Below are 14,296 nucleotides of genomic sequence, written 5' to 3'. Positions count from 1 at the left end.
CATGCCAAAACCCACAAAACAATGTTATTTGTCATTTCAGCCATCAGCAACTACATTCTAATTTTGCATAGGGACAGACACACGTGAAGTTATTTACTGTTACATAAATGTCAACAAAATATGACTCTTACTCATAAGTGTCTAGGGTTTCTAAAATGTACCAGAATACTGGGAAACAAAATGTTTTATGTAATCCAGTAATAATTCTTGCAAAATAATAATGAAAATATTCTCTGGTGAATTTTATTCTTCTGGAATGTCTTGAAATAGGTTTGTGATTAAAAGTAATCCTCTATAATTATATCCACAGAGCTGCTTAAGCTTTTTATCACTGCTAATGAAAATATGGTCATGCCTTCTATGGAAAGTATATTTCTCAATATGATGTGCTATAAACAACATGTCTTTAGGCTATTTTTGACCTTTAACCAATGGGAAAGGTCTGTCTAGTTGATCTCATCTAACTACACAGCAGGTACAAGGAATTAAACCAATTTAGGTTGAGCCTTGGTACAATATCAAGTATCAGACAATGTTTTCCTAAAGGAAATGCTTAACAAGCTTGTAATCCACTATTATATTTATCTAGTCAAAGAGGTAAATAAAATAAAATAATAATAATAATAATAATAATAATAATCTGAGCTGTGTTCAACAGAGTGGAATCCCAAGTAAAAATCTATGATATCATGTTGTTTGTAAAAGTTAGCGAGGAAGGCAGTTATGAGCAAATTAAAAGTAAATAATCCACTATGGACCTACACTGTGTCAGACCGCTTGTAAAGTCACACAAGAAAAGTAAAACATTAAATAGCTGGCTCCAGCAGCCTTCACACATTTGTCTGAATTTCAAGGGGAATAATGCTTTTCACTGGGGGGGCAGTGAAAGAGCTTAAGAATAAAGAAAAACTTTAAAAATAAGGCTTTTTTTGTCTTTTTTCTTTTCCTTTTTCCTTTTTTTTTTTTCCCTAACATTAATTAGGTCCTTAAAAACACAAGTATAATCTAAGTGGACAACTTTGTTTTTGGTAAAGATATAGGTCCCAAACTCACCATTTTGGCTCTGTTCCCTTGCTTAGATGGAGCCTGATGTTTCTTCTGGGCAGGGGCACTTCATGAGGTTCTGGACAATAGGGTGGCACCAGATGTACCTGAGATTTCATGAGAATAAACTGGTTACTTGCCTTAAATCCATGTAAATCTTATCATACCAGAAATCATCAGGCACAAGGGAGCAAGTTCAGCATGAATTTGATCCAGAGGGGTCATTTACTTCAAGTGTCCAAACCTAATCTACATACATATTCAACTGCTATTTATTAAAAAGGTACAAGGTCAAATTAAAGCCACGAATCTCAAAAATGTGCTGTTCAGGGTGTAGTTTTGTCCTCCAAAACCAAAGTTTGCAGACACCTTAGATTCTCTCTATCTGGTGCGATGTGGGATGACCACAGGCCCCCATATGTACACAGGCCGCACCAAGCAGAGGAAAGATGATGATGGTTACCCTTGAAAGTACATCTGGAATGGGGTATGGAGTTTGTTAACACTGCTCCTGTTCCAGTGATGTTCATATAACCAAAGTTGAAAGAAACCTTGAATTTTGCATAGTTTTGACCAATTTTGCTTATCAAAGACAGCAACTGAAAAATTTCCCTGCCACCTCTGACTATTTACTGCTTCTGAAATTTGAAATTTTCATTGGGTAAAAATGGCCTTAGGCAGCCTAAACATTTGTATGAAACTATTTTTATTTTTATATTTTTAGGGGATTACCTATTAATGCCATTATTTATTGGTGTACATCTTTAAAGAATATTAAAATGCTTAATACTGGAAATGGAGCATAATGCAAGGCACTACAGAGCAGATGCCAAGCTTGAAGTGCTCTTAGGAATACATATACCACATTTTAATTTCAACTCCTATTATTATACTAACTAGTCACAAAATGGCTTCCTATTTATGCAATATGTTATCTGTAACGTCACTTAAATTGAATAGATGAGTGCCTTCTAATAATGTATGTTTACTTCATGAACTTGTGGGCAATTACATTGTAATTATGTCTTTTGTAGGTCCTTTTTTGCTGACACATAGTGCACCAGTGCATTTTAAGTGTAATTGCAGTTCTCCCTACCATTTAGGAAAGCTGAACATTGTTAAAGGTTTGTAAATTACCTACACTTAGACCATAGGCAACTAGGCAAATTAAATGGCAGTGTCAGTAATATTACAATGTAAATTGGTGCCAAGCATAAGCCAAGGTAAAAGATTTTTTACAGAACAATGTTTATGTAGCACCTCAAAAACTGCAACAGAAAGCACAGATACTCCCAAACTTGCAAAAGTGCATGTTTCTGATACCTGAAAAACACACACAGCATACAGTCTAAATAGCTATTGACTACCTGAAGAACTGAATGTACACGTGTGTGTGAATGTACACACACATATTTTGTCCAACAGGGCTACACAGTCATCCAATAGAAGTGAAAGGTATGATCAAATGCCAGTCTATCAGAATTCCATCCTTCTCACATCCTTCCCACCTCAGGAATGGTGCTTCATCATAGAAAATACTTTCCCAGCAGCCTGTAATGTCTTGAAGGCAGGAATGGAGACACTCAGACCATCCCCATGCTGAGAGTTGGATCTTTCCTATTCCCTTCTCGCAAGACCTTGTACTCACCATGAGGAATGAAGGAAACAACCAGCCTCTTTGACCATACTTGTTCATCGCTCCTTCCTCAGGGTAAAGCTGTAAGCACTGCGTTGACTTGCAGTTTCATGGGGCAGAATGTTCCTGTCATGGTTGTGTCCCTGTCACAATTTTAGCTTCTCAACAAATCCACAGACTAGTTCCCCAGGTAAACTCAAGTTTGAGCCCCCAGTGATATTTGACCAAGATCATTGCAGCAGGAGTAACCTTCAAAAGTCTAGAGAAGGGATAGGAATCCCTTATGCCAATCCTTACTCCTGCAGAGCAGTGAGCTGAATCCCAAAGGTGGCTTAAGGAGCACAGGTAAAAAGAAAACTCTCTCTTGGCATCAGCAAGACACCATATTTTCTATACCTGGGCACTGTTTGATTGGGGTACAGAATTTTAAAATGAGGTTCTTACATTTTCAGCCTGGTGTTTTAAACAGGCTATTCTGTGTGTGCTTTATCATTCACTTCACTACCTTTATTACAAGGTAGCTTTTCACTTATGTTTATCCACTTTGTTGGTAAAACAGAAATTTCAAAGCAGAGAATATTTTTATTTGCACAACCTTTGCCATGATCATGAAGCACAGTTATAAAAATACAACTTTTTTATATTTTTTTCTTACAGACTGAATATATAAGTATTGTTTTCAAGAACAAAAACTTGAAGAGTTGACAGTGTTTCTACTATAGGAATTCGAACTACCATATGCATGGACATGTCACTACAGAATTTTTTTTAAAGTGGATTTGTGTCGCCCTATGGGGCTTAAGAGGATAGTGATTATTATACACTGAGAAATGTGCATTTAGCTTACAAAACCAATGTCCCACAGAGGTGACCACTCCAGAAAGACCAGCAACATCACTTAACTAAATTGATTTTGAAGTACTGTCCTGTCACTTCATGCCTCTAGGACAATCACTCACTGGTGGAGACATCCTAGTTTTGGATTAAACCAGCTCAACCATGCAAACTGTAGTCACTGCATGGGAATGAGCATCTGGGATTGACAGCTCGCAGATCTTGGCAATAGAGGCCACAAGTCCAATAACATAATTTTAATTTAGAGTAAAATCCTAGTGTCATTTTGGTAGAATTCAATCTTCAGTAAACATTTATCAGAACAAACCTAGGAGGCCTGATGCTGATCTTACTTGCCTTTCTTGCAACTTGGAAGTAGCAATGGAATTATAGTGATGCAAATCAGAATCATATCCTACGGCTGGATGCAAAAATTGGTATGGTAAGTTGGAAACACTCAGGCCCAGCAAACATGCAAACATCCAACTATAATTTTATACTTTCAGAGATGCCAGGGATTTAATATTCCTCTCTTTCTATTGGGGTTTCTAACTAAAAGTGAGAACTGCAAACATACAGTACAAGACAAAACCTTTGAGTGGCTGGTAGCCGTTTCCCCATAATTAGCTTGCTCAGAAGGAAAGAGGCAGAGCAATTGCACAGCGCAGACACAAATATTTTAATTGTGCCTGGCCTTACAAGGGGCAACACAGAAAGTGCACAACACCAACACCAGTCACATTATACATACACTTATAGTTTTGTGCACCTCTTCTCTTTTTGGTTTTCTAAATGCACATTGAGCAGCAGGACATACTACTTAATTTAAAGGTTCCTTACTGCAGCCTTACAAGGAACTTTCTGTGTGACCAGCTAATAGTGACTCAGCCAGCTCCAGCATCATCTCCAGTTACTTTAACTTAGCTGGAATATACCTACTAGTGCTATAATTTAAAGTCAATTGTAGTTTGAAGTCTGACGATTTGCACAGGCACAATAATAATCTCTACTCACAGCCCTTCCTGCACCTCTCCTGTACCATTTCTGTTGTCACCTTTTTACATTAAACACAAAAGGGTTTTCAGTAAACATCAGTGCTAAGTGCTATTCCATTTAAATGGACATAAATTATTCAACTACTGCAATTATTGCAAAAATGTAACTTTTAATTTGAGGAGGAAAAAAACTCCCTTAATTGCTACATTCAGTAACTATTCTTTTATACTCACAATGGACTTAGAAGAGAACAGCAAAGAAGTGAGGAATCCTGTTGCCAAACACAGCCCCTAAATTACTGGCATGTCTATGGAGCTTTCTACTTTAATACACTTAGGGGGAATAGCTTATCACTAATGATTTGGAAATACAGACCACGTAGATCCTCAATTCAAAGTTGAACAGTAACCTGAGTTTTAAAAAACATGTTATGCTTCCTCCCCCCAACACATATACAGATGTAAAAAAAGACCAACACAGTATTAATAACACCAAAATACCATGCCAAGTGCAATGGCTTCCCTACAAACTCTATCACCTGTTTATTTCTCACCCTCAGTACTAACACTAAATTGGGCCTCATGAATTATTCATGAGGGGCCCTTTAATGGGATCATTTTTCCTGGCTAGCACTGACAATAATGCTAAGAAAAATCTCTTGACATTAATCTTGGGTTGAAGAAAGCCCCAAACACCTAGTTTTCTTCTGAATGTTCCCTTTCCTCCTCCTATTTAACACATTACAGAAACCAGTCATTCTGCAGCTCTGTAATGCATGAGTGTGGGCATGGGAGGGTAGAAGGGAAGATACAAGGTTGGAAAGGGAATTTGTGGCATTAGGATTTTCACTCTGGGGACTCTGGGGTCTGGTCCAGCTCACGTTAAATTTAAATGAAAGTTTTCCATTGTCCACTGCCAGTCCTGGACAGCAAAAGCAAGTCCCAGAGCCCTGCTTTTTTAGCACATATGCATAAATTTTCTGAAGGAAATGGGAATATCTGCTTAAAAACGACAAGCAAGATATGAATCTACAACTACACTATTTTAGATAAACTGTCTAGAGTTGATTAAAGCCCTTTTTTCCTCCCCATTATTTTATAGCTATTCTAACGATGAAGTGATTCAGGGTGTTTTCCAGGACTGATTACAAGAGTAATGGGTCTGGTCTTGCAATTGCAAATACAACCACTGATAGAGGCATAAGAAGCCAAAACTAGGTATTGGCAGATCCTAAAGACAAAGTTGTTTTTAATTTATGCAGAAAGACGATTCCTGCAAAATATTATTCAAATTACAGTCCCTTGCCCAAAGAAAAATCTCTTTAAGGTGCCCTGATATAAAAAAGAAGCTATGTTAGAGAACTGTGAATTGCAATCTAAAACATAGCTTATTAGCTAGGGCTGTATGATAAGGATACCCACCCACAGCTCCCTCCCCACACACTCCTTTGGTCATACTGATAAGACTACCAACTGTCCTCATTTTTCTAAAATAAAATACCTAAAAAGCAATACATTTTTTTTTTTTTCAATTGTGGCCTTTTGACATCTATAATGGTTTTGTGCCTAAATCTGACAACATTTGTAACAAACAAGTGACTGTTACTGCTGGAATGTGTCCTGGAGGCTTTTTCTGTCTGAGGAGATGACAGTAACTTTTCCCATGCAGATTAAGCTGGTGTTTACAGATTTGCCCTCGGTGTGCATTTTTATCCAGCCGTGATCAAGTAACACTGCCTGATGAGTGCCAGACAGGTCTCCTGATATGAAGGGCTTACACACCCATCACTTCTGCACAGAACATGGTTCTAATCTGGACACCACAACAAAGATTAGTTATTACCGGATTTTTGTTTTGCCTTCATTTGTATACCAAAGCAGAGCATTCACGTGAGAATGCGAAAAGCTTAAATGTTTAAAAATCACCTTGCCATTTTACACAAAATAGTGCAATGTAGATTTAAAATTTTTTGTTCAACCTTTATGTTCCCTACACTGAGCACTAACTGAGAATTTTCAAACAAGAAGCAATAGGGTAGGTGTTTTCACAATTTAAAATCTAGGATTTCTTTTTTTTTTAATTCCCTGTTGAATATCTTTAGCATGCATGGTGTACATACTAATATGTGATATGGCAAACTACAGCCTCAACAGCATATAACCTTTTCCCATTCAGTGAAAGTGTGAGGTCAAGAGGCTGTTTGCCTTTGTGGGACCTGAAGCTATACACATTACAAAGATACTTTGAAAAGTACCAGTGGTTGCATATTGCTTTCTCAGAACTCCTAGCTGTCCAAGCTGAGAGGGAAGAAGCTCTATTTTCTATATCTGAATTCCTGTTTGGAACCTCTAATTCATGAAAGGATAAGAGGGAAAAAAAAAAAAAAGCCATCCCTTGAACTTAAAATATATTTCTAAATATTAGCGACATTAGCATTGCTTAAAGTATTAGCAACTTATTTCACAATCACTGTATGTTTTCAAACTGTTACTAAAAAACACACAAATATGCCAAAGTAACCCTTGTAAAAGGAGTGCTTGGCTTTGTGGATCAGATTCTGCTCTTTTATCAGCATTTTCACTGCTTTCACTGACCAGGTGATCCATATTTATATTGGTATATGTGAAAACAACACTTGCCATTTAGTTTCTACTTTGCTTCAAAATGCCACACAATTCAGAGATCTTTCCTGCTCTTGTTCTAACTCTTGCACATGCAAGTATTAAGAAACCGGTCCTCTATCCTGTGCAACAGCCAGCTCTGTATTATCTAATGAGCCTTACAAATCGCAAGGCAGCTTGCTGCAGAAGGCAGCAGTCAGAAGGTGCACACTGAAAAAAAATATATATATATTTCACTGGTTCCTACCAAGAGCTGGTGTAGGTCATTTTAATACTGACTATACATGAATTTTTGTGCTTATGGCACTGAAGCTGCAGAAAACAGTGGAAAAACTGATTCCAGAATCTGGTGCATAAAATCAGTAATGTCTAGAGAGTGTTTTTATTTCTTTCTGACTACATTTATCAAAGTGTGAACTGGCAAGCTCCAGGGAACACTGAGTTATACAAAACCTCTCACCTCTGGGTCAGAGGTTCAGATCTGGACAGGTCCTTGGTGACTGAAAGTCATTACCAGCTGACGGCTTTCTGGTGACCTACACAAAACATGCTGGTGGGCTCATCAAGATTCAGTGGGCAGATGTCCATATCACAGAACACACCACTACAATTTGTTCTCTTCTTGGCAACTATAGCTGAGAAACCAAGAAATAAATGGGCATAACTCCTCCTCCCCCAAACCATTACTTTCACTCAACTGGCAGGGTATTACAAAGGAACTTAGACTTGGAAAGAGCAAGGATAGAGAATACACAGTGATTTTACTCACTATTTCATTCATAAATTACAATATATAAACAGCAGGCCATGCCAGTTGCAAGTTGCTCTTTTTTGGAGGCACAATTTGATGCCAAGCCATCCCAGGTGATAAGAACAAGCTTGCAGCTTCCCAGTACTTCCAATTACTTCCCTGAAGAGAAGAAAAATGCTGTAAAGGCAAGCAGTCAGCAAGGAAGGACACTGGCTAAGGATAAAGCCCATGTCTTTTCTCCCACTACTAACCCAGCCCTGTGATTTTTCCTCTGCTCTGAACAGCTTGGAACAAGCAGAGCACAGGTATAAGGGAGGTTTCTCTGGGGAGTGTCTGCACCCATGTCATAGGATGGGGTAACAGGCACAGAAACCCCGAGAAACCTGTTGCAGACTTCTTCCATCACCAGCTAAAGCTGAGCCTACACTCTAAATGTTGTATATATACTGTGGACTCATTATGTTTGTTCATAATATATATACGTTTATATGAATATATGCAGAATCTTATTGGCTGTCAATAATTTGGCTATTCTATAAAACTTGAAACTAAGTTCTTGAATTTTTAAAGGAGATATTAATTTTAATATATCATCTTGCAAATAACTAATGGAAAGCCTAACAATTTCTGATACTCAGTTTTAACTTGTCACGTTCATAATATTCATTGAACCTATAAGGAGGTTCTAAATTCTAAGCAGATTTTGAAAAACACAAATTAAGTTGCTCTTTGACTACAGTTATAAAATACAGAAACTTGGAAGACTGCTTATGTCTGAAAAGTCTCCATGGTTGTACTGAAAATTCAGTATCATGTGATCATAAGATTGTGAGTAATACTTTAAATAGACAATAACACTTACAGACCACATTGTAAAAGAATTGTGGCTAGCTAACTAAATACATTAAAAAGCTGGCTTTAAAGCACACTAGTATCCCTTTTTACTCTACCTGAGGGCAATGATGTCAAGCTATCTGCCTAAACAGCCTCACATTCATTTCAGAACTTTTTTTTTTCCCTCTGTAACAACTGTACCCATTTAGATCCCCGTTCATGTTAAAAATTAGGTGGATCTTTTTTATTTTCATTTTTTTTTGAGCCATTTTCTTGGTAAATTAATTAATTATTTAAGGACCTCAATTAATGACAGTTTCAGCTCTGAAAAAAAAAAAAATTTACATTACTATCTGATTTACTACAAAACTCACCTATAGGAGGTAATCAGAGGTGTCATCCATCTAAGGATCTGGTCCAGAATCATCTATTTTTTCTTCTTTTTTTAAAAAAAAAAATATGTCAGGAGCAATGTGTAAGTACATACCTTTAATTCATTTATTTCTTCATCCCCCTCAATAAACATTGGATTTTATCCTTTAGTGCACAAAACAAATACAAAATCTCCACAGAGATTTTTTATAGCACTTATTGATTCAGAAGGATTTGATGTAATATTTAATGTTTGATTTGCTGGGGAAGATGTGTTTTTTAGCAGTCACCTGTCTGTTATTCATTTAGCTAGGTGCTTGTATGAGCTTTGCACTTTTTAAAATCCTTTTCAGGAGACTTAATTTTCACCTGCATATACACTAGCTGACAGCTTCCTATTCTTCTTCACTGTACTGACAAGTAAACCAAGAATGCCTGTACACATTTCATTATAAACATTTCGTAAGCATCCCATAAAGATTACTTCTGAACACTATGGCTGGGGCTAGATATGAGCTGCTTTTCCCTGTGATGAAAGGCCAGTGTCTCATCAAATGAGCCATCCAGGCCCTAAAATGGCTTTATAAAAATAGTTTTAATCTCTTCGTTGTCTGACTTCACGGCATGGTAGTGCTGCCTTTAAATAAAACTTACATAAAAATGGTTAGTACAGCTGGTTAGAAAATGTGCTTGAAGTTTAGAATCACATATCATTGTTTACACAGATGACTATTTGGGATAGACTTCAATAGAATCTGACTTTACTAGCAAAGGAGAAGGCTTTGGCAATAGCATACAGTGATCAGCAACAGCAACTCATATTTTCCAACTGAGATCAATGTGGCCTTTAATCCATTAATGCAGACCTAAATATCACCAGACAGATATGAATAGATGACAGTGAAAATATGAGAAAGAAAAGTCTGGAGTAGTCAGATTTAAGAGACTTGTTTCATATTCCAATTCATTTTAGTACTCTACAGGAAAGCAGTCTGTTTCTACATTTTCAATTAGCATACCCTAGATATGAACAAAAATACTTCTTTTCTCCTAATACAGATGCTTTTTTGTTCACCCATTTTGAGCCTGTGTTCATAGAATTGGATTTCTACAAAAATCCTTGGAAGCATTTTAGCAATGCATCTTTTTGAAATGTCAAGGAATGAGTTTGTTTGGAATGGAAGGTTGCCGACAATCACTTCAAGTCATTCAGATGCCAATTTAGATATTTAAATACTAATGCCAGGCTGGGGGAAGGGGGAGGAAAACCCCAAAACAACAAAAACACAACCCAAACTTAAAAAGCTCCCAGCTCTGTGCATATTAAATTAAACTAAAAATAAAGATGATGGCAGTATCTGCAAGCAATTTGGGTGGTCAGAAGAGAATGGTACCCTCTGGTTTGAAAACAGTGTTTAGTGTTTGCACTGTTCTTACTTGTCAAAATAAATTTGGACAGGGTTCTTATTTCCTGAATTGACTGAAGCTTTTCATTCTTTAAATTTCTAATGTGTTATGTCACATCTTATTGTATTTCATGGTGTCACATTGCATTATTTTGCATCACTGTCTCTGAAGTTGATGAAACACAACACAACAGCACATGACAAAAAGGAATAAGCTGTTGGTTATACAAAGTTTTGTAATTCAATATCTGTTAGATGCTGTAGTCATTGCAGATAATCTTGAACTTTTAATACTTGTACCTTCTTGGTCAGCTAGTGAGAAACCTGTTCAAATTACTGGTTTATTGTAAAGCAAGCCCCCTCTCTTGGAACACAGGGTTGTCGTTATTTACTTGGTATCAGAGTATGCTGCTGCTGCTTTTCAACCTCTGCATTGTTAATTTATAATGATTAGAATGAGATTTGAGACATACTAGGGTAGAGAATTTCTCAGAACGCAATAATGAGAGTATTCATTTGAGACAGCATTAAAGGCACAATATGAATGTTTTGATTTTACAGCACAAATACAGCACATATCCTTGGGACTATTTCCATTCATTATGATTAAGCCATGTCACTCAATAGAGAGAGAACTGAGTTCTCCTCCCTCCCCTCCCCCCTTATTGTTCTTGCTGATAGCAATGGCATAAAACTGAAGATTTATAATCTAACAATCGTGGTCTGCTTAAGAAAAGAGAATATTTACATTTTGAGAAACAAACCAACTTATTGTTATAAAATATTAGAGTCTATAGTCCTCACCAAAAAAAAAAAAAATGAAATTCTACCCTTACTGCAAGTGTAATTCTTGTCTGAGAAGAAACAGATGAACATAAGAACTTAATAGCAATCATGATGGGTCATCATGACAATTGTTTGGTCTATGTGCTGTGAAAACTTTAAAACTGGAAAGTACTGGAGGAACTTCCAAAAATTTGTACAAATATACAGAATGGAAACAAAAAGCCACAAATCACAGTCTGTCTATTTTTCAGTTAAATTGTTTTTACTTCTGAATGTGTTTTCTGAGTGGATGTGACTCGAGGTGTTTGTGTACTACCCAATTCTGATTTAAAATTTTTGCTGTGACACAACAAATTTGCTGTAAAGAAATACAGCAGTTTTATTTCTTTTTCATTCCATTGTTCTAGTCCATTGCAAGACATGGGCTGTTGTTGCTGTTTTCCTCTGAGAAGAGAATAGATAAAATAAAGATATCATGTCGTATTTGTATTATATTAAGGAGGTTATGTTAGAAAATATATCCAATAGTACAACCAAAAATGTGCCAGAAACTGTAACAAGCCAAGCAAAGGACTATGAAGCGAGATTGCCTGAAAAACAGAACACAGAGTTGAGCAGGAGTCATCAAGTTCAAGCATGTGCCAGCACATGAATCACATCACATAAACCCAACTAATAAATCTATCTGAGCTCTGTGTTTACTCCCACACTCCTGTACTTATGGCTCTGGTGTCTAGAAACCTCCTCTCCATTTCTTGTCCAAATGTATTCATAGCCAATTTATGTCCATTTGTTCTCATGTCAAAATTATCATTTAATTTCACAAGCTTTTGTTTCTCCCCAGGGTTTACCTCATCATATATTTAGAGACAGCAATTGTATCCGCTCTCAACCTCTGCTTTGCCAGGCCCAGCTTCTTTTCAGACAGTCGTCCTTTTCTCTAATCACCGCACTAGTCACCCTTTCTACCTGTTTCAAAAATAAATAAACAAATAAAAATTTGAACCACAGCCACGGGAATTCAGAATTTCAGGTGATGTTTAACAAGCACCTTGGTTGATGGCATATATACTCTCCTTGCTTCATTAAGAATATTTTCCTCAATATATCTTTAAATTGCATTTTCCCTTTCTGTGGTCTAAGTGCACTCGTAGTTCATAGTAATTCTGTGATTGACTGTTGCAACTAGGTAGTTTTCCTCTCTGTCACTTTCCACTGATGAGCCTACAGTTCATAGCAGATACTTTTCATTAGTCCCAAAGTGCATGACCTTGCAGCGCATGACCTTAAATTCTATCCCATTTCTATTACCCCAGACTTCAAGGTCATTTAATTCTTCCTGTATAATATTCCAATCCTCCACTGTATTCATAACATCTCCCAGTTTTGTATCATCAGCAAATTAATTAGTACACTCCTACTTTTTCTGCCTAGGTCATTAAGGAAAATATTAAATAAAATTAATCCCCAGACCAATCCTAAAGGAACTCCACTAGTAACTTTCCTCCAGAGAGAGAGACAAATCCTTTTAACATAACTCGCTCTTGTCTCCTTTTCAGTCACTTTACTTATATTTTAGTCCTGATACTTGTCCTTATCTTTTCCTATTTAACTAATTATTCCCCACGTAGTAATGTATCAAGCACTTTAATAAAGAACAGATAGGTTGAATCTACTGCATTTTCTTTATCTCAGAAATCAAGTTGTCATTAAAATAAAGAAGGTAAGATAACAAGTTTATCTGCATGATTTTTTTAAAATGAATTCATGTTTCATTTAGTCCCATTTTTTCCCATTTTAACCTTATTTTTATTCTCAAAGTCTTCATTTAATTTTTGGGTCACACCTAGACTATCTTTAATTTCTACTCTATCCTCAGTGCACAATGATTCTCTTGTGTTTTCCCCTCCTCGCACAACTGAAAAAGCTTTTCCATCTGTTTAATTTGGTTTGCAGTGTCTAACTCTGCTTGACTTTTGCCAGTTCTCCGTATCATTATCCTTATGAAGTGCCAAGATGTACCTTTTATTTGCTAGCCTGTCCTTCCCCTATGGCCATTCCTTGTTGAATTTTTATCATTTCTTGTAAAATGTCCGAGGTAGTAATTTATCTGCTAAGGCATACAGTCCCACATGTTAGTTCACCTGGCTGGAGTTACATCACCTTGTTGGTTTAGTAATTGCCTAGTAAAGAAATAACTTGAGTGAGAAATAACTGAACCTTCCTGTCAGTGGCATTCATTTCCTTGTGTAGGCTGGGCAAAAAAGTCCTCCACAAAATAAAATAAACAATAAATTTTATCATATACTTCAGGGACTGAAATGACAGAGCTGCATCCCTAAAGACTGTTGGTTGATGTCACTCATCCTTGCAGATAGTAGCACATCTACTTGGACAGGCAAGAGCTCAGTACAATCCCAGATGGCAGGAAACATCTAGCAGGCATGTCAGAGAAAGGTGACTTCTCATAAAGCCTTCCTAGTGGTATTTGATTTGATACAAACCCTGTAGAGCTCGCTCATGCACCAGATTCTATAGATGTTCCTCTAGTGCATTCTGGAATGTATCTGAATTGGGCATAACTGTTTCAAGAGGCCTCGAGCGAGTACCAGTGAGCTCTTATGCAACCTTGCATGGATGGAAAAGACTGCGGAGGACCTATGAGCAGAGCAAGCACAACACTTCAGAGCAGTGTGGAAGAGTGTGTGGTTTTGCATGGGGGCTAAAGGTGCCAACTAGAAATAGGAGCTATGAAATCAAAAACTAGTATGTCTGGTCATTAAAATTCATGAAGATTTTGTCCTTTAGAATTGTTTTTCCTGTGTTTGTGTTTCTCCCCATAGTGTTGTTAAGCCTATTGTCTTAACTAACTTGTGCATATTTGCATTCAGCATATTCACCTACATTCTCCATAGTTTCCTTTACATAGTTGCTGTCCTGAATGGTCCTATGGAATGGAATGTCTTCCAACAGTACCTCTAACTCAGTGATGATTTCAAGCTGCTTCTGCAGTCAG

General features: G+C 37.0%; 1 protein-coding gene across 8 annotated transcripts in view; it reads right to left on the bottom strand.

Annotated features, from left to right (window-relative positions):
• The window catches only part of LOC310903822 (uncharacterized protein), a 255,975-nt gene that overhangs the window by 32,908 nt on the left and 208,771 nt on the right, over positions 1-14,296 (bottom strand). For 6 of the 8 annotated variants that reach the window (XR_014587839.1, XR_014587840.1, XR_014587841.1 and 3 more), the window contains 4 exons: positions 12,132-12,249; positions 9,091-9,155; positions 7,901-8,041; positions 1,054-1,151 (listed from right to left, as the gene is read on the bottom strand). The gene's annotated coding sequence lies outside the window, so the exon portion shown is untranslated. Of the gene's footprint in view, positions 1-1,053; positions 1,152-7,900; positions 8,042-9,090; positions 9,156-12,131; positions 12,250-14,296 lie in introns of those variants that run through there. The other 2 variants (XM_083847772.1, XM_083847773.1) reach the window with 1 other exon arrangement.

This window comes from Anser anser (genome assembly GCF_964211835.1).
Source record: "Anser anser genome assembly, chromosome: 9".
NCBI classification, from domain to species: Eukaryota; Metazoa; Chordata; class Aves; order Anseriformes; family Anatidae; genus Anser; species Anser anser.
This window is presented reverse-complemented; position numbering and strand designations above follow the sequence as displayed.